The 23,555-nt window shown below is 37.2% G+C and overlaps 1 protein-coding gene across 5 annotated transcripts in view; it reads right to left on the bottom strand.

The window, feature by feature from the left end:
* TTC28 (tetratricopeptide repeat domain 28) overlaps positions 1-23,555 on the bottom strand; it is a 579,079-nt gene that overhangs the window by 451,321 nt on the left and 104,203 nt on the right. For 2 of the 5 annotated variants that reach the window (XM_024977808.2, XM_024977807.2), the window contains exon 1: positions 1-22,249. This exon is cut by the window's left edge and continues 44,983 nt beyond it. The exons of the other annotated variants lie outside the window; for them this stretch is intronic. The gene's annotated coding sequence lies outside the window, so the exon portion shown is untranslated. Of the gene's footprint in view, positions 22,250-23,555 lie in introns of those variants that run through there. 5 annotated transcript variants of the gene reach the window in all.

The following is a 23,555-nucleotide window of genomic DNA, read 5'->3' on the forward strand; positions in this document are numbered from 1 at the left end:
GAAGAGGTATCATGCAATATGTGACATTTTGTATCTAGCTTTTTTCACTTAGCATATGCTTTTAAGGTTCATCCATGTTGTAGACATATCAGATATTAATTTTTTATGACTGAATATTTTGTTGTAGGTATATACCACAATTTGTTTATCCATTCACTCATTGATAAGACATTTCCACCTATTAGCTAATATGAACAGTGCTGCTATGAACGTGTGCATACCTGTGTTTGAGTGCTTGTTTTAAATTCCTTCGGGCTATATACCTAGCAATGAAATTGCAAGATCATATGGTAATTCTATGCGGCTCTCCTGGTGGCTCAGATGATAAGACTCTACCTGCAACATAGGAGACCTGGATTTGATCCCTGGGTAGAGAAAATCCCCTGGAGACAGGAATGGCTACCCACTCCAGTATTCTTGCCTGGAGAAATCCATGGACAGAGGAGCCTGGTGGTGGGCTACAGTCCATGCGGTCACAAAGAGTCACAAAAAGTGTCTAACACTTTCACTTCACTTTTCTTTCATGGTAATTCTATGTTTAACATTCTTAAAAACTACCGAACTGTTTACCACAGCCACGCAAGCAATTCTGAGCACCAACCACGCACTAGATAAAGTCCCTGATCTCATGAAGTTTACATTCCAGTGAGAAAAAAATAAACAAGTTAATCACTAATGTTGTTATATTGGGTCTATTTGTAAATATATACACATGTAAGTGTCATGTCAGATGGTGGTAAGTAGTATGAAAAAGTTATGCAGAGTAGGGTACAGACAGTTATGGGAGGGTACTATTTTATATAGGGCATTCAGAAAAAGCCTCTCTGATATGTAACCAACATGAAATGAGATCATTAAATATTTTTAGAATACATCAATAGTCAGTGAAACATTTTTATGAAACATTATTTCTTATATTACATTTCTCCAAAGTACTTTCATCTTTTTGGCTTGAATAATGTTTCCTTTGTGATTTTTTCCTGAACGTTAATTCAGACTAGTAACTTTATATAAAGATCCTTGCTATTTATTCTGTACAACACAAAACAAATCCACCTAGTGAATTTTGTTGATCACCAGTAGTGACCTGTGGCAACAAATCTACATTTCTGATATCATTACAGTTAGAGGTAATCATTAGTTGTGGAATGTAAGGACTCTGTAGTCATTTCAAACCATTAATTTCCCATAAGAATCTAGCCAGAAATTATGAATAACTCATATAAAGTATTAAATCCCAAATGTGGGACAAATACACTTGGCATGCAGGATCTTAGTTCCCGTATGAGGTATCAAACCCACGCCCCCTGCAGTAGAAGTGCAAAGTCTTAACCATTTGACCCCCAGCGAGGTCCCTAGAATCCCTCCTTGTCTCTTCTTCTCTACTGCTACTTCTTAGTTCAAGGCATTGCCATCACGCTCTTAAACTCTGCAACAAGAACCACCACCTACCTGTTCTCCTTTCCTGATCCCCTACAAACCACACATTAGCCACAGTGATATTTCCAAATCACTGATCAGATAATGGCACTTCCAGGCTTAAAACTCAATGTATTTTCACTTCAATAAAACCTTGCCATGTCCTACTACAAAACCTCATGACCTGGTCTCTTACCACACTTCCTGACACCACTTCTCATTACAACTCTTCACTCTCTTGCTCCAGCACACTGCTCCTCTGTACCTCAAGTATAACAAGTTCATTTCTGTCTCAGAGTCTTTGTGTTTGTGGTTTTCCCCTATCAGGAAACCTTGTCCCCAAATCTTTATATAACTCATTATTAAGGTCTCAGTTTAAATGTTACCTCCACAGGTTACATTTGAGACCAAATCACTAACACCCAAATAAGTATTTCTTTAGAGCATTATCACTATCTATGATTGTTTTTCTAGTGTATTTATCACTAGCTTCCTCCCACAAAATGTAAGTTCTTTGAAAGAATAAATTTGGTTTGTTTTGTTTATTATTGTATTTTAAGTACCTCAAAAACATTTCCTATTGCATAGCAAACCCTTGATAAATGTTTAATAAATAAATGAACAAATGAATCTACAGACACAGTATCAATATTTTTTACAAGTCAAAATTATTACTACACTACCCTACCAACTTGAAGGTAGAATCTATGTCTAATTCATCTTCCTATCTCCAGAGAGCTTCTATAGCACCTTGTATTATTGTAGGTGCTCAAAAAATGATTAAAATTAATGAAGGAAACTTTATTCTAAAGTGTCCAAAATATACTTAATTATATATACTTCTATTGATATTTATTGAGCATTTCGTATGTCCCAGGTCTTATTCTAAATGCATTATGGATTATTTAATTTGATAAGCCTAACAACTCCATGAGATAAAAAAATATTATTCACATTTTACAGAGATGTAGGATCTAAACATAAAGAGCTTAAGTAACTTGCCCAATGTAACACAACTACTAATTAAGTAGCAGAGCTGAAATCTGAACTTAGACATTTCTCCCCAAGATAAGCATTAGTATCAGCTAATTGAGGATTCTCAGAAAAAGCCTGCCATTTTATCGTTTGAACTCACAACTTTTCAGAGAATGTGAGGTTCTTCTAAATTTAAGTAAGCCAAAAGTTTATTTAGGTCGTAGCTGTGACAATCATTATTTCATATTAGAACAAGGTAACCTTCCAGAATAGTTTTCTCTGCTATGAGGTCCAAAGCAATGCCAGGATTTTTGAGCAATGAAAAAACTGTAAGGCATAAACTTAATCCATAATCACTGGAGGGAGAAATTGGGTTTATAGCTTAGGTGGCTCAGAGGTAAAGAATCTACCTGCCAAGCAAGAGATGCAGGTTTCATCCCTAAGTTGGGAATATTCCCTTGAGAAGGAAATGGCGACTGACTCCAGTATTCTTGCCTGGAAAATCCTACGGACAGAGGAGCCTGGCCGACTACAGTCCATGGGGTCAGAGAGTCGGAAATGACTTAACAACTAAACAATAACAGTTAAGTTTATGATTCAATATAAAATTCAACAGCGTACTGAAGAAGTATAAAAATTCTCAAATATTTCACTAATATACAAAAAGTAATATGAAATATACTACTTCACAACAGGTTTGTGAGTACTTAATATGAGGTTCCAAATAGGAAAAGGAGTACGTCAAGGCTGTATATTGTCACCCTGCTTATTTAACTTCTATGCAGAGTACATCATGAGACATGCTGGGCTGGAAGAAGCACAAGCTGGAATCAAGATTGCCGGGAGAAATATCAATAACCTCAGATATGCAGATGACACCACCCTTATGGCAGAAAGTGAAGAGGAACTAAAAGCCTCTTGATGAAAGTGAAAGTGGAGAGTGAAAAAGTTGGCTTAAAGCTCAACATTCAGAAAACGAAGATCATAGCATCTGGTCCCATCACTTCATGGCAAATAGATGGGGAAACAGTGGAAACAGTGGCAGACCTTATTTTTCGGGGCTCCAAAATCACTGCAGATGGTGACTGCAGCCATGAAATTAAAAGACGCTTACTGCTTGGAAGGAAAGTTATGACCACCCTAGATAGCATATTGAAAAGTAGAGACATTACTTTGCCAACAAAGGTCTGTCTAGTCAAGGCTATGGTTTTTCCAGTGGTCATATGTGGATGTGAGAGTTGGACTGTGAAGAAAGCTGAGTGCCGAAGAATTGATGCTTTTGAACTGTGGTGTTGGAGAAGACTCTTGAGAGTCCCTTGGACTGCAAGGAGATCCAACCAGTCCATTCTGAAGGAGATCAGTCCTGGGTGTTCTCTGGAAGGAATGATGCTGAAGTTGAAGCTCCAGAACTTTGGCCACCTCATGTGAAGAGTTGACTCATTGGAAAAGACTCTGATGCTGGGAGGGATTGGGGGTAGGAGGAAAAGGGGACGACAGAGGCTGAGATGGCTGGATGGCATCACCGACTTGATGGACCTGAGTTTGGGTGGACTCCGGGAGTTGGTGATGGACAGGGAGGCCTGGCATACTGTGACTCATGGGGTCGCAAAAAGTCAGACACGACTGAGCAACTGAACTGAACTGAACTGAATATGAGCTTATGTTTTTTCATAATATATAATTCAACTCTGTGAAGACTGATAAGCAATATCCTTTTGGCCTTGCTCTTCAAAAGCTCTACTATATTCATGACCCATCACCCTCAAAGTTTCATCAAAAGTTTTATGATTCCATAACTTCAGAATATCAAACTTCTTATAAAAACAAGCAAACCCTATAGTTCACCATTTTTAATATTTGAAACTCCTCTGATTCTAGCCAGGAAGGCTAAGGGGTAGACAACCGCAACAGTGTTCCTGATACACAGGCCCTATATCTCACTCTACAGTTATTGTCTTCCCCTGTTCCCGAGGTCCTCTACCAAAAATCTCTGCCATAGATATTAAACTCTTGATAGACTGGGGCTGAAAAGGAAAACCCTCCATAACCCCAAGTGCAAAAGAGCCTCAAATGACAGAATCATACAGATCTGTATTGAAATAATTCAATGAAAGTATATAAGAGGAGTAAGTAAGCAAAAGGTAAAGAGGAAACAATAGCAGACAGACCTCACAACTATTCTCTGAAATCTGAAGACTCTTCTGGGTTATCTTAGAATCCTCCAACATGATTTATGTATCTGATCTGTCTCCTCAGCTTGACACTAAGTACACTGAATAGCACAGCATCTGTAAATCTCCCTAATAAAAATATCTGTAAACTGCTCCCCCTAGAATGCTCCTCAAAGTCCAGTATATTTTTACTATCCTGTCAGTTTTCTGTCATGGTATTAGGACAGGGCTATTTCATTTTAAAGGTTACCATTCCTTCAACTGCCAGATATCAGCTATCACAGGAGCAAATAATGGAACAATATTTCTGTAATCTACATAGAGTCAACATTTTTTAAAAGGTAGTGAGTGAGTGAAATGATCCAACAATTCTAAAACCCAGTCTGATGAGAAAATAAGAAAAGACTACCAAATCTGAGGAAAAATAAAATCCTTCCATTGTTAAACTAGTACCATATCATGACTGAATCAAGCCATTTCATTACATTTCATTTTTAGTTATATGGAAGTCCATATCATACATATATTAAAAAATAATCTGAAAACCAGAATAATTTATAACAGTGACTTTAACATTGTCTTTATTTAATTTTCATATTAAAATACAAACTGCTATCTGAACACAAGGTATCTGCTTAATTCCTAATTAACTTCATTTCCATACTTTCTTTCCCATAGCTTTTCTCATTTGGTCAGCTTTAAAAGTACTCATGCCAATTCCCCAAGTCTCACCAGCATGATTAAAAAAATTTTATACAATATTGGTATGGGAGATGATTGATAATCTTATTTTTTTCAAACTGACTTCTTGCTGGGTCTGTGGGGTGGGAACAATGTTAAAAGTGATTTAAAAGCTGATTTTCTGAAATCCTACCTTTTCAGATGAATATCAAAAAAGAAAATGAGCATTTAGTCATTCTACCTTTAAAATGAGAAGCCCACACTGTGAAAATAGAGGAAAATATATTCAAAGAGACTGAGTAACAAACTGCCCAAGCCATTTCCTGAAAAGAAATTACATTTGTGATTGTTAGAATTATAGAAAACAACTTTCTGTTCTTCAAAAACCACTAAAATATGACTCCAAAATTGTAAGTATTATTTTTTAAATATAAAGATGTTAAGAGCAAAATCACATTATTAATAAGTTTAAGTAATGAGCTGTTATACTAGAAGACAACTGTGGTAAGATATACACAAAATACTAACTCATCTTGTCAAAAAAGAAAGACAAAGAGTAATAAAGACAAGTATAAAAGAAAATTGATTAAATCACCTTGAAAAAAGGGGCTGATGCTTTTGAAATTCTTTAGTATGGAATTTTCTTCCTATGGAATATTGTACAAATGTCTTTGTCTTGTCTAACGTGCACTAAAATTACAAATACACACTCACACCAAGGAAAATTGCATTTACTTATCAGGTTGAAAGAAACAAGGAAGCCTTGGAAAAATAGATATTTCCAGGAAAGAAAAGTAAAGCAGGAAAGTGAAGGTGTAATAAAAGGACTATAATCAGAGATATGGGAGGAAGACAAACTGCATTAATTAATTTTCTTTAAGAAATGAGACTAGCTGCACACTGAGATGAATTGTCTCATTTGCCAAGTGTCCCAAGTGGCAAAGTCAAACAAATAACTCTGTAATTCTTCATTAGTATTTCATCAAGTTTAACCATTTGCAGACTGCCAAAGGTGGGGGTTGGGGAAATCCTTCAAATCTTATGAGAATAGCAACTAATCAACTTTTTACATGGATTTTTCAATATCTTCCTTTGTTGAAATAACCAAGTACCAAATGGAAATGGATAAAAACAAAGCAAAAGCAAATAAGATAAACACCAGGAAGGGTCTGCTCTTCATGGGAGGCCAGGCTGGACAGAGCCTTTCAAATCCTTCAGAACTGGGTTTAAATTCTAACTTTTTCACTTCCTAGTTAAATGACTGTCTCATTTACTTAATCTCCCGAGTCTCAATTTTCAAAAATGTACTAAATGAAGGATATATCAGCACTGCAGGAATGTTGTGAGATTAAAGATGACTGTGATTTAAATATCACAAAGTATCTAGCACTTTCCTTAATAAATGTTAATTTCTCTAATAAAGTATACAAGTCAGGCAAATATTTAAACATTGAGATATATTGTTAAATGATCAAGTTTTTGAGTACTGTGGGATGTTCCGAAGCCAAACGACTCTCACTCAACATTTAGTTGAGAAATTTAATCTTCAATTTTTATGTATTTTCATACAGAGATAAAACTCATGGAAAGATTTGTTATAAATTTCTTTTTCCTTAGACATAAGCTTCCCTACCCCCTCAGCCCCACTACAGTAAAGTTTTAAACCTAAGCCTAGCTTTTACTAACACAGGGACATTTTTTTCCAAAATGAAAATAGCTTTATCATTTTTATCATTAAAAAATAATTGTCCTGATTATTTAAAACTAGATATTACCAAACTATCATAAAGAATAAATTTTTGAAATCTTAACACCTAGAAGTAATTAAGATTCTGACCATTAAATAAACACATACACACATCCCCATCCTAGACCTCTTGTATGTTGTGACTGTTTGTTGTTTAGTCGCTAACTCAAGTCTGACTCTTTTGCGACTTCATGGACTGCAGCCCATCAGGCTTCTCATCCATGGGATTTCCCAGGCAGGAATACTGGAGTGGGTTGCCATTTCCATCTCCAGGGGATCTTCCCGACCAAGGGATTGAGCCCTGTCTCTTGTACTGGCAGGCAGACTCTGTATCATTGAGCCACCAGGGAAGCCCATAAATGTACATATAAGTTTGAATAACTCCTGGATGTCTTTTTTGTTTTTCTTTTTTTTTTTTTTCTTTTTTGTTTTTCTTTGCTTTCCTGCCACACCACACCACTTGCGGGTTTCCCTGGTGGCTCAGATGGTAAAGAATCTGCCTGCAACGTGGGAGACCTGGCTTTGATCCCTGGGTTGGGAAGTTCCCCTGGAGGAGGGCATGGCAACCCACTCTGATATTCTTGCCTGAAGAATCCTATGGACAGAGGAGCGTGGCGGGCTACAGTCCATGGAGTCACAAAGAGTCAGACACAACTGAGCAACTAACCACAGCACACAGCACACCACTTGCAGGATCTTACCTCCCCAACCAGGGATCAAACTGGGGCCCCCCTGCAATGGAAGCAGAAAGTCTTAACCACTGGACTGCCAGGGAATTCCCTGGATTTCTCTTATTAATAGTACAAAATCATAAGAATAGCACTAAAAATACAAAAAAATTTCCACAATCCCAACACCTTAAATCATGTTTTTGTTTTTGCCACATCCATTTCTAAGGCTTGCCCATACAAATAAGTAACTGACATAATTATAATCATAAAAGAAACAATTTTATATTATCTCTGTATCCATTGTAAGCATGTTCTATGTTGCTCCATGAAAAAAATTAATACAATAAATGAGATACTTTGTCATAAGAACTAATATCAAAATATCCTTCCTGATCATCGTTTATAAAGCCAATTCCTCATTCTCAGAAATGACTAGTTTTAACAAGCATACCTACTCTCATTTTTAAGGTTTTTATACTTTGTTGCTATGGAGATTAAACATAATGGGATGTGGAAACTCTTGGTAAACCTGGATTATATTAATGTAACATATTATTATTATCAATGGAATATAGTATGTTATGAATGAACATTACCAAGTATATGTGCTGCTTCTCAATATTCTTAAGAATGACTTTTCTAGGTCTTTTTGGTTCCATAGCAAATAAGACTCTTTCTCTATCCTACAACTATATCAGCATATATTATGAAAAAATAATTTTATTATGAAAAACAAATTTTCATGTACTTCTGGGTTTGCAAGCAAGTAATGGGAAACTCTAAGGAGAGAAAGGAAGAAGGAGTTGAAATAGAATAGGGGGCCAGAGGAACTAAACCTGGATGAACAGAATGAGAATTTCCACCTCAAAATTCAGCCTAGACTTTTTTTTTTAAGATTCTTTTGTTTTGGACCATTTTACAAGTCTTTATTATTTGTCACGACATCGCTTCTGATTTATGTTTTGGTTTATTGGCCACAAACCATTATGTTTTGGTTTATTGGCCATTATGTTTTGATTTATGTTTTGGTTTATTATCCCACAAAGCATGTGGGATCTTAGCTCCTAGACCAGGGATCAAACCTGCATCCTCTGCATTGGAAAGCAAAGTCTTAACCACTGGACAACCAGGAAGTCCCCAGTCCAGACTCCTGAATTATGCTAAACTTGTCCCAGGTCCACAGAACTGTTGGCGTTAGACAGAAATAAATGCTAACTTTCCCTGAAATAAATAATCATCCCCAATTTAGGCCCTTAGGATTCTCACAGATTAAGTTCAAATATGCACTAAGAGTTAGTTTTTTAAAATCACTAAACCATTCAGGGAACTAAGCCATCATGAATGAGAGTAAAAACAACATGCAAATTTAAACTTCAAAGGTTTTTTTTTCCCTAAAGAAAGCTATATTTTATCACTACATTAAAAGACGTTGATGCTTCCACAAGGTCAGAATTTAAATGTTTTTTTTCTATGCCCTATGATGCAAACTACTGTACAAGTATCCTCACTGAAGATGCCAGCAGGGTAATGCCCAAAATCCTTCAAGCTTTGCTTCAGTAGTATGCGAACTGAAAACTTCCAGATGTCCAAGCTGGGTTTAGAAAAGGTAGAAGACCAGAGATCAAATTGCCACCATCCATTGGATCATAAAGAAAACAAGGGAATTTCAGAAAAACATCTGCTTCACTGACTATAGCAAAGCCTTTGACTGTGTGGATCACAACAAACTGTGTAAAATTCAAGAGATAGGTACACCAAACTACCTTTCCTGTTTCAGGAGAAACCTGTATTCAGGTCAAGAAGCAACTGTTAGAGTTGGACACAGAACAATGGACCGGTTCAAAATTGGGAAAGGAGTACGTCAAAGCTGTATACTGTCACCCTGCTAATTTAACTTCTATGCAGAGTACTTCATGTGAAATCTCAGGCTGGATGAATCACAAGCTGGAATCAAGATTGCCAGGAGAAACAGCAACAACCTCAGATATGCAGATGATACCACTCTAGTGGCAGAAAGCCAAGAGGAACTAAAGAACCTCTTGATGAGGGTGAAAGAGGAGAGTGAAAAAGCTGCCTTGAAACTCAACACTCAAAAAACTAAGATCATGGCATCCAGTCCCATCACTTCATGGTAAATAGACGGGGAAAAAGTGGAAACAGTGACAGATTTTATTTTCTTGAGCTCCAAAATCACTGCAGATGGTGACTGCAGCCATGAAATTAAAACAGGCTTGCTCCTTGGAAGAAAAGCTATGACAGCATATTAAAAAGCAAAGACACCACTTTGCCGACAAAGGTCCTTACAGTCAAAGCTGTGGCTTTTCCAGTAGTCATGTATGGATATGAGAGTTGGACCATAAAGAAGGCTGGGCACCAAAGAATTGACGCTTTTAAACTGTGATGCTAAAAAGACTCTCGAGAGTCCCTTGGACAGCAAGGGGATCAAACCAGTCAATCCTAAAGGAAATCAACCCTGAATATCCACTTAAGGACTGATACTGAAGCCATCTGATGTGAAGAGCCAACTCATTGAAAAAGACCCTGAAGCTGAAAGATTGAGGACAGGAGGGGAAAAGGGTGACAGAGATGATTGGATGGCATCACTGACTTAATGGACATGAGGTTGAACAAACTCCAGGAGAGAGTGAAGGACAGGGAAGCCTGGCACGCTGCAGTCCATGAGTTCACAAAGAGTCAGACAAGACTTAGTGACTGAACAACAACAATGATACAACCATAACTACCAAAGATGTGAAGAATATATTTCTCCAAAATCTCACCCTGAAATTTCATCCTTCATAAACTGAAGCTTGATTTTAAAATAGTCATTAAATTTTTTTTAAGTCATCTTTTTTTGTTCTTAACTGTTTAAGCAGGGATCAAGGAAAACAATAATCCCTTGGTTTTCTGGTTGTTGTTGTTGTTTTGTTTTTAGTAACTAAGTCTGTATTATGGTGTGGTTAGTAAAGAAATGCTAAATTACAGCACAGTAACACAATCTCCAGTCACTGAGGCTTTAAGTAAGCAGGGTTTTTCTCCTGCTCTCCCTGCATGTCCACTGCTCTGCTCTTTACAGTCCTCACACAGAAATACAAGCTGCAAGAGCTTCTATTGTGTAGAACAAGACAGATCACAAGACAGAAGTGAACATGGCATATGGCAAATTGTGAGCTGATCTTGTAACATTTACTTGGTCAGAGCAAGTTGTATGGCTGTGTCTAAGTTCAAGGGGTAGGGAAGTAAGTACCAGCCTACCACGTGCCTAGAATGAGGAGAACCAGGAATACTGATGACTAGCACTAAGCAACACCACATACAGTTATTTTAACTCTTCAAATGGCATCTCCATTAGCAACATAAATAAAAAAATGCCGAGGTGGATGCAGTTGAAAGTTGATGTAATAAATTCCACTGCTCACTTTTAATGGAGAACCACAAGATGGCCTCAGAGAAATGTGAGTTTGACAACAGCTTTAGGCATTCATTGTTTCAAGACACTTATAAACTGAGTAAACTGAGCAGTGACCCAGGGCCTACTCCTCCAACTAACTGAACTCTCTAACTTAATGTTTCTCTAATCAGAGGAGAAAATGGTTGACATACCACAACAGACAGAAGTCAAATAAAAATCACCATTATATGCTGTGTACTTAAAAGAAATATCTCTGATATAACTAGCAATGCCTTTTTACCTAAAATATAGGTCAATCATACAGTAGTTTAAGCTGCTTTTAGTCAAGAAGATTTCTTTTTTAAAGACATGGGCAATAAAGCTATCAAACTATAAACTTAAGAATAATCTATAAATTCTCAGCCTTGTCATTTCTTCCTGCCCCTCTTGCTTCTATCTCTTTATCTCTCTTTTTCTCCTTATTGCAGGTAAGTGATAAAAGATATTTTTAACAATTTCCTTCAAAATGATCACTGCCTTGGTTTAAGAAAATATCCTACTCTGTAGATACTTTGAAGAGGGTAAAGTGAGGACAGCCAAACTGTTGCTCTTAAGAAGTTAATGGGTGGCTTCTAGTTAAAGATAATAGATTATATATAAGCAGTTAGCAAAAAAAAAAAAAAAAAGACTTAAAAGGAGAGAGCTTATCATAAATCTGCAGGGAGAAAAAAACCCAAAAAACCCAACCTAGAACAGAAAGAAAAAAAGAGCAACCAAATTTTGGAAGCTGTGAAGTCAATGAACTAGTTCTAACAAACTAAGCAGATCTAAGACAGTTAAGCCAACAGTAATGAAAGCTAAAAAATAACCAATTTATAACAATGAATCTCTCAAGACTTGGGAAGCAATAATACCAGGTACTTCCGGAAAAAAAAAAAAAATTGGTAAAAATTGATCTAAAAATAGAAGGACTGGTTAAAAAAAAAAAAAAATAGATGTTTAACAATACAGACTGTGGTCCCTAAATATCACATCTCCAAAAAGAACAGAATTCCCTAGAAAATGGCTGATTCCAGCTCTTAGGCAGAAAAGATTAAAAAAAAAAAAAATGACTGTGCTCAAAACATTTTGTCGTTCCAAAAGGTAAGATAGCTTTCAAAGATCACTGGAGTCATGTCAAAAGACACAGAAGTCAATTTGAAGAGGCTTCAAGGACCAGAGATTGGACATTGACAAGGATAATAATGACAACATACTGACACCCATCGAGTCCATTTAGTCCAAGGGTTCATTATGATGCTTTAGAAAAAGAAAAAAATTCACTGATCTCCTTTGGAAGACGTATAAATTGATTTATAAGTGTGAAAATAGGAAAATAAGAGAAAGAAACATTCATCTTGCCTTTCTATAGGAACCACATCACAGGTAATCAAACAGCTATTTAAGTGGAAGACTGCTTTATAGAAGTTTTCTAGCTAATAAATACAGACGGAATGAAATTATTCAGGGTATCTTCATTTTGCAACCCCAAATTAATTTAAGGATCTAGGCAATGATCATCAGTGGCTGCTAACAACACAAAAAGAGAAACAAGGTATTAATACCTCATGACAGAAGTATGCAACACTTGTGAGGTAATCTCCTCACCCTCCAAAACTGCAGTAGTGAGTCTGACAAAGCATCTAAATCCAACTTTCCATTTCTGGGAACAGAAGAGAACCGTAACACGTAAAGACACCACAAGGATGCAATCAGCAAATGAAGTGAAGTGAAGTGAGCTCGCTCAGTCGTGTCCAACTCTTTGCGACCCCATGGACTGTAGCCCACCAGGCTCCTCCATCCACAGGATTCTCCAGGCAAGAATACTGGAGTAGGCTGCCATTTCCTTCTCCAGGGGAACTTTCCGATCCAGGGATCAAACCCGGCTCTCTCGCATTGCAGGCAGGCGCTTTACCCTCTGAGACACCAGGGAAGCAATCAGCAAAGCCCAGGCTGAAAACCTGCATAACAACTGACTCTGTTTCTTCAACAAGTATCTGCAAAGGGAAAGGAAAACAAGAAAGCAAGAGAGAGAGTGACTGAGAGCAAGAGCATATACAAGATAAAATGAGAGAGGGAGAGAGAGGGAAGGGGAGGGGAAGAGAGAGGGAGATTAAGAGACTTAAGAGCAATACATGGATATTAATTTAGATCTTGAGTCAAACACACACACTGTGGAGTGGATACAGGAACTATTATTGAAACAATGAGGGAAATGTGAAAATTAAACTATCTGTGAAGAGAAATGACTGTTTATTATATTTAGGTTATGCTCCTTGTTTTTTAAAAATGTCTTTTTCCTTTAGAGATACATATAGAAATATTTATGAATTAAATAATTATGTGCAGAGCTACTTCAAAATAACATATAAAAATGGACATGAGTTAGTAACTACACATGCAAACTGTTATTTCTCTTCTTGTACATGCTTGAGATTTTCATAATGAAAAGTTTAAAAAGCAATTAGATAATCCCCACCCAGATACTTTATTTTCAAACTATGTCCAGCAGAAGATGGCACAGGTGGAGGGGATTCCCTGGTGTTTCAGATGGTAAAGAATCTGCTTGCAATGCAGAAGACCCAGGCTTGATCCCTGGGTTGGGAATATCCCCTGGATAAGGGAATGGCAAACCACTCCAATATTCCTGTCTGGAGAACTTCATGGACAGAGGAGCCTGGTGGGCTACAGCCCATGGGATGGCAAATAGTCAAACACTGCTGAGCAACTAACACTTTCACTTCATCCTCTGGAGAGGTTAAAACACTGGGTCTCTGATGTAAAGGACATCAGGGACACTTAAGTGTAGGATACTGCATGAAATGAGAATTACTTGAAAGTTTACATGATGAATGTTGAGATTCTTCTCTAACCTCCTTCTCCTACTTGACTTCAACAGCACTGGCAATCAGAAAAATATCCCTTTGGGCCAGAAATTGAAACAGTCTTCACTACAGAATCTCACATGCCCAAGAAGAGAGACCTGAAGAGACTGACATTAGGAGTTCCTCCCAAGGAAACAGCCCAGCCACTCACCCTATGGTGATGACTTGGAAGAAACAAAGTGAAGAATAAAATTTCAAAACTACCCTTTGAGAGATAAGAAAATATTGCATTTATGAAACAAGAACAGAATGCCAAAAAAAGACTAAAGTTATTAAAAATAAGATAGAAGAGGAAAAACTAAACAGAAGGATTTGATGATAAAATTTAAGAAATACTGGAGAAAACAAATTAAGGAACAAGAGAGATGGAAAATGACAGAGAAAAATATCAGAAGATTAGCTAATGAGATTTGATATCCGAATAAAAGTAGTTCAAGAAAACGAGAACAGAGAAAACCATAAAAATGAAATCATTAACAAAATCACTCAAGGAAATTTCCCAGAATTAAAGTAAATACATCAGTTCAATTCAGTTCAGTCACTCAGTTGTATCCAACTCTTTGCAACCCCGTGGACTGCAGCATGCCAGGCTTTCCTGTCCATCACCAACTCCCAGAGCTTACTCAAACTCATGTCCATCAAGTCAGTGATGACATTCAACCATTTCCTCCTCTGTTGTCCCCTTCTCCTCCTGTCTTCAATCTCCCCGAGGATCAGGGTCTTTCCCAATGCGTAAGTTCTTCGCAAAGTATTAGAGTTTCAGCTTCAGCAACAGTCCTTCCAATGAATATTCAGGACCGATTTCCTTTAGGATGGACTGGTTGGATCTTCTTGCAGTCCAAGGGACTCTCAAGAGTCTTCGCCACATCAAAGTTCAAAAGCATCAATTTTTTGGCACTCAGCTTTTCTTTATAGTCCAACTCTCACATAGGCTTTTAGATTAGGAGTTATCCATCAAGTGCCCTGCATTGTTGATGAAAACAAATCCTCCCTAGACAACAATGAGGAGAGATGGTTGAATGGCATCACTGACTCTGGACATGAGTTTGAGTAAGCTCTGGGGGTTGGCAATGGACAGGGAAGCCTGACGTGCTACAGTCCATGGGGTCGCAAACAGCTGGACACAACTGAGCGACTGAACTGAATTGAACTGATGTATTTACTTTAATTCTGGGAAATTTCCTTGAGTGATTTTGTTAATGATTTTTACGGTTTTCTCGGTTCCCCTTTTCTTGACTACTTTTATTCGGATATCAAATCTCATTAGCTAATCTTCTGATATTTTTCTCTGTCATTTTCCATCTCTCTTGTTCCTTAACCTTCCTGACTAAGAAAGTTTCCATATAAACAAGCAAGTTTTTAAATTTCATCAAAAAGAAAAGAGGACAATGGCTGAAAATAAATTTCTTCAACATTCAGAGGGTAAAATAATTCCCAAAAACCCTAGAATACTATAACCAAACTATTCCTCTCCTGTGAGAGTAAAGACATTTTCAGCAATGCATGCCACACAAGCATGCTTCACTTCTCACAAAACAGCTCATGCATGTGTGCCTCCAAAATAATGACAGGAAGATGACATGGGATCCAAAAAATAATGAATCAAATATAAGAGGCTAGAAGTGTTCTTTGGCTGATTATAAATGGTTATCAAAATATAGCTGTGGAGTAACAAGATCAAATTGGAGCAGATCAAAAGGCTCTAGACAGACTTCTTCAAACATATGAAACTGTTAGAATGTCTCATGTGTCTAAACAAATTAACATGTTTCACACAACCAAGGAGATTGGAAGGGGATTTATCTCATAATGTATACTTACTATCTCCAATTTTCTCTTCCCATCATTTCTTAAACCCATGCCAAACAGGTGCTTTACCAGCATCACGCCACTGAATCTGCTCCTGTCAAGGTAATTAGTAAGCTCCACATTGCTGAATTCAATAGCCAATCTTCAATCCTTATATTAACTTGATTTATTAGCAAATCAGGCCAAAGAAAAAATCAAAAGGGAAATCAAAAAAATATCTTGAAACAGAAGAAAATGGAAACACAACATACCAAACCTATGGGATGCTGCAAAGCAGTCTAGAAGGGAAATTAAAGCAAAATATATCTACATTAAGAAAAAAAGGTATCAAATAACAACCTAGCGTTACACCTCAAGGAACTAGAAAAAGAACAAAGTAGGCCCAAAGTTAGCAGAAAGAAGGGGAAACACATACACAAACACATATCTGTACATGTGTATATATGTACATACACAGAGAATACAGTAGAAAGACAACACAGATGAACTGTGAGGGCATCATGCTAAGTGAAATAAGCCAGACAAAGAGAAATACTACAGGGTATCACTTACATATATGTGGAATGGGGGAGGGGGAGTCAAACTCAAAGTAACAGTAAAAAAGTGGTTGTCGGGGCTGGAGGAAATAGGGTTAGTAAAAGCATACTAACTTTCGGCTATAAGATGAATAAGGTCTGAAGAGCTAAGGTAAAATATACTGACTATAGTCAAAACTGTACTATATAATCAAAATTTGCTAAAAGAGTAGAATTAGAGTGTTTTCACCAAAAATAGATAAATATGTGAGGTGATGGATATATTAATTAACTAGGTGGAAAGAGTTCTTTCAACAGTGTACACGTATGTCAAATCATCACCATGTACACTTTAAATATCCTACAATTTTTTTCAATTTTATCTTGTTGAAGCTGAAAAAGTAATAACATACCTTTATTCTAATACCTTTCGAAATACAATACAAATAGTATGTACTGAATAAATACTTGTTCAATTGATGTGTTAATGTGTAAACCCTTTGGAGAGCCTGTAAAAAAGTGAGACAAGTCTCCAAGAAGGAACCCTCAACCACCTAAACCTAAGACTACCATGAGCTGTCCGCCATCCGTAGCAAGTGCTTAATATCATCCATTTGCATGTTCTGCTGTTAGAATTTCACTATCAGTGTGTTTAAGACATTTATTTTAATCATTATGTCCATATGGCCTTATCAAACTTCCTCACAAAGTCGGAAGAATTCAAAGATGGTGTCAGATACATGTAGTGAAGTGAAAGTAGCTCAGTCGTGTCCGACTCTTTGCGACCCCATGGACTGTACAGTCCATAGAACTCTCCAGGCCAGAACACTGGAGTGGGTAGTCGTTCCCTTCTCCAGGGGATCTTCCCAACCCAGGGATAGAACCCAGGTCTCCCACGTTACAACTAGATTCTTTACCAGCTGAGCCACAAGGGAAGCGTGATACATGTAATAACCTTTCAAAAATATTTTTCTTATAGAAGGATCCATTATTATTACACATAAAAAATGGTTACCAAATGGTAACAACAAAAAAGTCTAATGTAAGTCCAATTTATGCTTAATATTCAGAGTCGTTTTATCTCTTGAATAATACAAAATCTTGCTAGGATACAGCTAACTATATTAAAATCTACAATATGCAGAAACCTCAACATTTATAATAGATAATTCCTTATCACAGTAATCCCATAATTTTCATTAGCAGTAAAAACTTCTATTTGTTAGCAATAACAATCTTCTGCATTATTCTTAATAACATGAGTTTCATAAAGCTGTACAAAGAGTAAAATATTTAGTTAACAATTTCATGAAAGGAGACAAGAGAAAGAGACTAGAACTGATCACTTGAGGCACTACACTCTACAGCTGGAATAAAAAATAATGTTAATATTCTATTATACTTGCCTTTAATTTGCTTGCAAGTATGAAAAATAGTATCTTATTTGACTAAATTCAGGAGACTGGAAAAATATTTCTTACTAATATGAAATATGAACATTTGGGAAAATATTCTTCAGTCTGTTTGTAGAGCTCTTCTAAAAACTTATAAAATAAACACTTGTACAGCACCTACCACATACTAAGCATTGTATTAGGCACTAGATACACCAAAAAAAAGGAAAAAATGCACCTTAAACCTTATCGCACATCATACATAAAAGTTAATCCAAAGTTGATCACAGACCAGATAAAAGTAAAACTGTAAAACACCTAGGAGAAAAATATTCACAATCTTTGAGTATACAAAGATTTCCTAGACATAAAACAAAAGGCATCATTCATGAAAGAAATATATGGTAAATTTGACTTTTCCAAAATTTAAAAGTTCTGTTCTTTGAAAGATACCATTAAAAAATCAAAAGGCAAGCTACAAACTAGGAGAAAATATTCTCAAGCATATACCTGATGAAGACTTGTATCTAGGATACATTGTTAAAAACTCAATAATAAGAAAGAAAAATATATGAAAGAAAAAAAGAAGCAACCCAATTAAATACTGGGCAAAAAAGTTGATTAAATACTTTACAAATGTAGATATACTAATGGCCAATAACCAGAAAAAGATATGTAACATCACAAATTCATCAGAGAAATGAAAGCTTAATTTTCCTTTTTAATTTGGCCATGCCATATGGCACATAGGATCTTAGTTCCCCAACCAGGGATCGAACCCATGGCCCTGTATTGGAAGCACAGAATCACTGAACAGCCAGAGCAGTCCCCTGGAAGTTTAAAACCACAGTAAGATACCATTACACATCCAAAAGAATAGGTAAAGTTAAAAAGAATGGCAAAGAGTCAAAGGAGGTTTCACAAAGAAAATTAGAAAATACATTGCAACAAAAAAAGCCACACACACTGAACTAATGAGATGCAGCAAGAGCGATGCTAAGATGGAAGTTCACAGTGGTAAAGACATTTAAAAGAAATATTTCAAATAAACAGCTTAATTTACATTTCAAGGAATGAGAAAAAGAAGAACAAACTACACCCAAAGTAGGAAGTAAATAAGGATTAGAGCAGAAATAAATGAAACAGTAAAAACAGAAAGATTCGACAAAACTAAGAATTGGATTTTTGAAAATAGCAACTAAAGTGAAACCACCCTTAGATAGACTAAGAAAAAAAGACTCAAATAACAAAAATTAGAAATGAAACAGGAGACACTACATTTGATGCAAGAGAAATAAAAAGAATGTGAGAGACTACTACAAACAGTTATATGTCAACAAATTGGATAATCTAGAAAAATGGATACATTCCTAGAAATACACAACCTACTAAGACTGAATCACAAAGAAATGAGAAATCTGAAGGTAACTTGAACTTCAAGGAGATTGAAATGGCAATCAAAAACTTCCCAACAAACAAAAGATTCTCTAAAGAATTCTCACAAACATTTGAAGAAAAGCTAACAGCAGTCCTCCTCCAACTCTTCTCAAAAATTGAAGAAAACACTTCCAAACTCCTTTTATGAGGCAAGCATTACCCTGATACCAAAGCTAGACAAAGATACTAGAAGAAAATAAAACTACAGACCAACTGACATAAAAATATTCAACAAAATACTAGCAAACTAAATTCAACAGCACATTAAAAGAATTATACATCATAACCAAGTGGGATTTATCCCTGGACTACAAGGATGGCTCATCATATAAAATCATTCAATCTAACAAAAACACATTTACAGAATGTAGGAAAAGAACCACATGATCATCTCAAGGGATGAAAAAAGAGCGTTTGACAAAATTCAACACCTTTTCATGATAAAAACATTCAACAAACTAGGAACATAGGGAAATTACCTCAACATAATGAAATCTACATATGAAAAGCCCATGACTAACATCATATTCAATGGTAAAAAAAATTGAAAGTTTTCCCTTAATATCAAAACAAGGCAATGTTGCCCATTCTTACCACTTCAATTCAACATGGATCTTTAGATCCTAGCCAGAGCAATGATACAAGAAAAAGAAATAAAAGGCATTCAAGTTGGAAAGGAAGAACTAAAATTATCTCTGTTCACAAATGACATAATCTCATATGTAAAAAAATCCTAGACTCCATACACAAATTCTAGAACTAATAAATGAATTCGGCAAAGATGCAGGATACAAAACCAACATATAAAAATCAACTAACAATGAAGAATCTGAGAATGAACTTAAGAAAACAAGCCCATTAACCAAGTAAATTTAACCAAGGAGGCAAAAGATCTATATGATAAAAACTACAAAACACTGCTGAAAGAAATGAAAGCTAACACAAATAAATGGAAAGACATCATGTGCTCTTGGATTGGAAGACTTAATATTGTTTACATGTTCATATTACCCAAAGCAATCTACAGATTCTTACCAACATCCCAATAGAACCCTTTGCAGAAATAGAAAAAAAAAAAATCTTAGAAGTCCTATGGAATCTTAAGGGCCCACTAACTACCAAAAAAGAAAAAAAAAGAGTCCACATTTCTTGACTTCAAAACATACTGCAGAACAACTGTAATCAAAACAGTGAGGTAAAGCATAAAAGCATAGAGACAAATGAAACAGAATAGAGAGCCCAGGACCCTCATGAATATAACCAAATGATCTTTGACAAAAGTGTCAAGATCACAAAATTGGGAAAAGACAGTCTCTTCAACAAATGGTGGTGAGAAAACTTTATCAGTTCAGTTCAGTTCAAAATTGTATACACATGTGCAAAAGAAGGAAGTTAGACATTTATTTATACCACATACAAACATAACTCAAAATGGATTAAAGATCTAAATAAGACCTAGAATTATAAAACTTCAAGAAAACAGAGGGGGAAAGTTTCACAACATTAGATTGGGCAGTGATTTCTTGGATATGACACCAAAAGCATTGGCAGTAAAAGCAAAAACAGACAATTGGGACTATATCAAACCTAAGAACTATTGCACACAAAAGGAAACAATCAACAGAGTAAAATGGCAACCTATAGACTTAGAGAAAGTAACTGAAAACCATATATCTGATACGGAGTTAATGTTCACAATATATACAGAACTCTTACTACTCAACAACAACAAAACCAAGTTATCTGATTTCTTATTTTATTTTTTGAAGATTTTTTTATGTGAATCATTTTTAAATTCTTTACTGAATTTATTACAACATTGCTTCTGTTTTATGTCTTGGTTTTCTGGTTGCAAGGCATGTAGGATCCCAGTCCCCAATCAGGGATCGAATCTGCACCCTCTGCATTGGAAGGTGAAGTCTCAATCACTGGATCACTAGTGAAGTCCCTAACCTGAATTTTTAAATGGACTTGAGTAGATATTTCTGCAAAGAAGATAATATAAATAGCCAATAAGTATATGAAAACATGTTCAACATCACTTACATCAAGGAAATGCAAATCGAAACTACAATGAGATAATACCTCACACTATTAGGATGGACACTATAGAAAGAAAGGAAGAAAGAAAGAAAAAGGGAGGGGAAAAAGAGAAAGAAAATAGTAAATCTTGGTAAGGATACGGGGAAATTCAAATCCTTGTGCACTAACAGTGGGAATGTAAAATACAGCTATAGGGATAAAATACAGACATCCTGATGAGTGAAGTAAGTGAAATGAGATGGTTAGATAGCATCACCAACTCAATGAACATTAATCTGAGCAAACTCTGGGAGACAGTGAAGGACAAGAAAGCCTGGTGTGCTGCAGTTCATGCAGTCACAAAAAGTTAGACATGACAGCGACTGAACAACACGTGCATACATTCATATACATGCACAGATACAATGGAATATTCAGTTCAGTCGCTCAGTCGTGTCCGACTCTTTGCGACCCCATGAATTGCAGCATGCCAGGCCTCCCTGTCCATCACCAACTCCGAGAGTTTACCCAAACTCATGTCCAGCAAGTCGGTGATGCCATCCAGCCATCTCATCCTCTGTCATCCCCTTCTCCTCCTGCCCTCAATCCCTCCCAGCATCAGGGTCTTTTCCAATGAGTCAATTCTTCATATGAGGTGGCCAAAGTATTGGAGTTTCAGCTTCAGCATGAGTCCTTCCAGTGAATATTCAGGACTGACTGGTTGGATCTCCTTGCAGTCCATGGGACTCTCAAGAGTCTTCTCCAACACCACAGTTCAAAAGCATCAGTTCTGAGGTGCTCAGTTTTCTTCACAATCTTTTTTTTTTTTTTTTTTAATTAATTTTTAGCCTCTCACACTGGCCCACAATCTTGTTCCGCAGCTCTTCCGCGCGCTTCTCGGCCCGGAGGATGCGGTGCCCCCGGCAGCGGCCGCCCAGCCCCGTGCAGGCGGCGCACACGAGCCGTCGCTCGGAACAGCAGAACCAGTTGAGAGCCTGGCCGTGTTCGGGGCAGAGCGGCCCTGGCTCGGACCCCGGCTCCGGCCCGGCCCCTGCCCAGCGCCCTCCGCGGACATGGCCGAGCGCCGGGCGCCGAGCGCTCCACCTGTCGCAGGTGGCGGCTGGGGGGGCTTCTCTTCACAATCTAACTCTCACATCCATATCTGACCACTGGAAAAACCACAGCCTTGACTAGACAGACCTTTGTTGGCAAAGTAATGTCTCTGTTTTTTAATATGCTATCTAGGTTGGTCATAACTTTTCCTTCCAAGGAGTAAGCGTCTTTTAATTTTATGGCTGCAATCACCATCTGCAGTGATTTTGGAGCCCCCCACCTCCTCCCGCTGCCAAAAAAAAAAAAAAAAACGAGCTACCCCACGTCTGAGGTCTGGGGCGGCAGCCAAGAGGAGCAACCCCACGTCCAAGGAGTGGCGACTGCATGGGCACAGGAGGGCTGAGAAGAGCTACTGCACGAATATTCAAGGTCAGGAGGGGCGACCTTGTCCAAGGTAAAGAGCAGTGGCTGCACTTTGCTGGAGCAGCCATGAAGAGAAACCCCACGTCCAAGGTAAGAGAAACCCAAGTAAGACGGTAGGTGTTGTGAGAGGGCAGACAGACTGAAACCATAATCACAGAAAACTAGCCAATCTGATCACACGGATCACAGCCTTGTCTAACTCAAGGAAACTAAGCCATGCAGTGTGGGGCCACCCAGGACAGGCGGGTCATGGTGAAGAGGTCTGACACAATGTAGTCCACTGGAGAAGGGAATGGCAAAGAACTTCAGTATTCTTGCCTTGAGAACTCCATGAACAGTATGAAAAGGCAAAATGACAGGATACTGAAAGAGGAACTCCCCAGGTTGCTAAGTGCCCAATATGCTACTGGATATCAGCGGAGAAATAACTCCAGAAAGAATGAAGGGATGGGGCCAAAGCAAAAACAATACCCAGCTGTGAATGTGACTGGTGATAGAAGCAAGGTCCGATGCTGTAAAGAGCAATACTGCATAGGAACCTGGAATGTTAGGTCCATGAATCAAAGCAAATTGGAAGTGGTCAAACAGGAGATTGCAAAAGTGAATGGAATATTAGTCAGCTTTTAAAATGGAGGAAATCCTGTCACATGCTACAACATGGAAAAACCTTGAAGACACCATGATGAGTGAAATAAGTCAGTCACAAAAGGCCAAATACTATAATGATTTCACTTATATGAGCTATTTAGAGTAGTCAAAATCATGGAAACATAAAGTAGCATAGTGGTTTCCAGACCTGGGGGAGAGGAAATGGAGAGCTGTTGGTTGAGTATTACCCAAAAAAATGAAAGCATATGTTCACACAAAGACTAATGTTCATAGCACCTTCATTCATAAAAGACAAAAATTAGACACAGTCCAAA

This window comes from Bos taurus, chromosome 17 (genome assembly GCF_002263795.3).
Source record: "Bos taurus isolate L1 Dominette 01449 registration number 42190680 breed Hereford chromosome 17, ARS-UCD2.0, whole genome shotgun sequence".
Taxonomy (NCBI): domain Eukaryota; kingdom Metazoa; phylum Chordata; class Mammalia; order Artiodactyla; family Bovidae; genus Bos; species Bos taurus.